The sequence below is a fragment of the Falco punctatus genome (genome assembly GCF_963210335.1).
Source record: "Falco punctatus genome assembly, chromosome: 3".
In the NCBI taxonomy this organism is placed as follows: Eukaryota; Metazoa; Chordata; class Aves; order Falconiformes; family Falconidae; genus Falco; species Falco punctatus.
The window spans coordinates 58641304-58645079 of NC_137582.1; positions in this window are offsets into that span (position 1 = coordinate 58641304).

Here is a 3776-nt window from a genome sequence, read left to right on the forward strand (position 1 = left end):
AGTTACTGAACTTTTATACCAGTATAAAGACCATCCAGCTATCTCATTACCAAAACCCGATATTAAACTATTGTTCTAGTGCTTGTATTGAACTATTAAAGATTTGGAAGGGACATTTATGTGAATACGTTACCTCACATCTGCCTTCTGTAGACTCTACTTTTTGTCTGATACACCTGAGACTAGTCAATGTCACAGATAAGAAAAACTGAAGAATGGGTGTGACCTACAGGAGCAATTCTCATTTTTCCATTCATAGAACAGATTTGTTAACTGGAAGAACAGTTAATTGTTACACTGCTCTATTCTCATTGCTGAAAGTATGACCTGCTTAACTTACTGTGCACTACTTACTTCTGTTGTGAATATAAAGGAACAAATTTTCTCACAACCATTGCAATGGCATCTGAGCATTCCACAAGGATCAACAGGTTTATTTTCGTAACATCCTATTAAGTGAGGAAAAAAAAATATAGTCTCTAATTTATAAATGGGAAACTGAAACAAAGATAACAAACATTGACAAGCCTGAGGTGCCTAGGTCCCAATTTTCCAGAGTACTTCCTTTAAGAGCTTCTGTGCCCAAAGCATGGCCGTGGTGACTTTAGTAGCTAGGCAAACAGTCTCAGCATCTCAAACCAAAGCAGTTGTAAAATAAGAAACATACCATTAGTCATGCAAGATACCACATGTGGTAGTGTGACAGGATAGAAACACACGTGGTATCACCACAGAACACTGACAAACCTGTGATATGGACAACCATTGAGCAATAAAAAATCTAGCCCCTCCAGTTTTATTTCTCTCCCTTCTTGGAATCCAGTTTTACAAATACTTAGCAGCATGTCTATGCAGATGGGTCCAGGCAGAGCTGAACTTGCTCTGACTAAACCAAGCTGTTCAAACCTGTTGGCACAGATGTATCTTGATGCACATGTATACCACACTTACCCAAGGAGCTGCACAGATGCCAAAGTTGCTCATTGAGCAGTGCGAACTGCTTGTGAGACATGATGATCAGTGCTGATGTAGCTCCAGCAGATTACATAACACTAAAAAACAGCCTCACCAACACACAAAGGGAAAAGAAACACTGCAGAAAGTTACATACCGTCTTCTGTACCACTTACTACTGCCTGCAATCAGCAGTCAATACCAGCACCCGTCATCAACTTACAGGTCACCAGGTTACTGCATTCATTGCAAAATCAAGTTGCTCTGTTCCTCAAATCTGAGGTCAGGACAGGCGAGAAAATCACCTGCCCTCTCTTTAGGTACAACCTTGTTTCAGGTGTGTTGAGGCTTTATTGGTACAGAAGGTTGCAGGGGTTTTCTTGTACCCACCCTACTTTTTTGCAAGTTTTACGCACTCTACCACCTCAATCATGAAAGCCAGAATTTGTAGACTGATCAAAGGTATTGCCTAGCCAACAGCTGTGAGATGCACTGCACATTTTCTGTCTTCCCCAGAGGTCCCAACTACAGATACCCCCCTTCATGCTCACATCCATGGAGTAAGTTGGCTCAAAAAATCCCACCTCTCTGCATTTTGTACTCAGGGAGCTAGGAATGACCACCGCAACATGAGCTGTGAAGCGGCCCACTGCCTGCTCCTAATAGCTAAAAAACTGCCATGCAAAGTTGAAATCAATCTTCTCCTAGCATCCTTTGAGACAATTCCGAGGAACCCACGTTCCAACAGAGCTAGAAAGACTGTTCCTAATGCTCTTAAAAGCAAGCCTGAGCTCACTGTGAAAATAAAAACTATTTTTTTCTCCTCATAAAAGTGACCTTGTCAAAGAAGAAAACCCCAACCTCAAAAAAAAAAAACAACCAACCAATCAAACCTCAAAAACAAAACAAACAAACAAAGGGGAGGAGTTTCACGAATTTGTCAGCAGTCCCCAGCACAATAAGCATGGTGAGGCGGCTGGAGCGGTGTGGAGAAAGGGAAATCTCCTCAAATCCTTGACGTGTCTTTCGTTAACTTCCCGTCATTACTTTTTTTGCATGACCGTGTCCGGACGCTCAAAACACCAGTTTGAAGGGTCAGCCCTCAGTGCTGGGAAGCAGGACTTTCGAAAACAAAAACAAAACAGGAAAAAAAAACCAACCACCAACCACGCATACGGCGGCGCGCGCGCACACCCCCCGCCCCTGAGTCACCAGTCCCTCGGAGACACAAGCTCGCGTCTTGTCACGTTAAAAACACCCGCCCCTGAGCGAGCCCCGTCCGAGCGAGCCGCCGCCGCCCGAGCACTCTCGCCCCTGTCCGGCGCCCGCCGAACGGGACGCACAGCCGCGGGGCGACAGCGGCGGGATGGCGGCCGGAGGGGGGGTGCGCGCCCCTCGCCCCGCGGGCCGGCGGGTAACGGCCCAGCTCGCGCCGCCGGCGGCGGGAGCCCAGTCAGCGCCGCGCGGCACAGCCGCCCGCCTGACGCGGCGTGAGTCAGAACGGCTGGGCCGGCCTGCCCCGCCGCCAGGCACCCGCGGCCAGCCCCAACGGTCACCCGAAGGCGGGCTGCCGGCCCCGCAGCGGCCAACACTGGGGCCTTGTTAACTGGCGTGACTCACCAGCCTCCCTCCCCCCGCACACGTCCCCCATTCAGGATGTAACAGCTGTTTTATCTCCAGCAAGGTCGCTGTAATTACGCCACATAAAAATAGTTACAAGGTACTTGGGAGGATTTGCTGTTAAAACGCTGTTGCTTCCTCTTCTGTTGTGAATGCGCGTTTGTGTGGATGCCCGGGCCGCCGAGCGGGAGGGTGGGGGGAGGAAGCAGCCCTGCTCTGCCGTAGGAATTCATTATTTCATCAGCCGTTTAACACGTTTGCTTCTCAACCCCCACCGCCTGTCCCCGCTGCTCCTCGGCCGGGAGCAGCCCAGCACGTGGCGGGGCAGGAGTAACACAAATACGTTCACACACTGCCCGGCGTAACAAGCACGCTACGGCCGCACGCCCGTGCCGAGGCAAGGCGGATTATTTTGCTTTCCACGCCGAAACCTTCGTGCGCGAAAATTCCAGCCCGGAGCTCGGCGTTCAGCGCTTTGAAGTACGCGCCTGGCGCCGAAGGGCGTCTCGATCTGACAGGGGCGGGGGGGGGGGGGGGGGGCAGCGCCGGGACCCGCCGGCGAGGCCACCCGTGCTCGGGGAGGGCTGTCCCCCCCGGCTCGGCGGGGAGCGGCACTGAGCCCTCCGCCAACGAGCCGCTCGCAGGTACCGCGTTCCCCATCCCGCAGGAAAATAAACTGTTGCTGCAACGCGTGCTCGCCCGAGAGGGATGAGTCAAGCTGCGAGACTTTCCTCTTTTACAGCTACGAGCATGTGCCGCAGCAAAACCCACCGGGCTGGGGGGGAGGGAGCGGAGTGGGGAAAAACAACCTTTACGAACTGATGTAAAAATAACCCTAGGAACGGGGCTCGTCTTCCCCGCGGGAGAGGCCGGCCAGCCGGGGCTCGTTCAGTGCCATCGGGGGGTGGGAGGGGGGGGGGGAAGCAGGAGGCGAAGCAGCCTGCCCTCCGGGCCGCTCGGCAGCCGCGAGGGGGGCGCCGGGGCCCGCCAGTCTTTGGAGGGCTCCTTCTCCTGCTGTATGTACTCTCCTTTATTCTCTATTCACGCGAAGGAGTGGGTGGTTCATCCGGCAGCAACAGGAGGAGGCTAGTCAAGGGCAGCTGTCAAAATCTGCCCCCCCCCCCCCCCCCCCCCCTTCTCCTTCCAGTTTAATGATCAAATGTCTGCCTGGAATAAAGGCGAGGGAGCGGGAGGCACGGAGC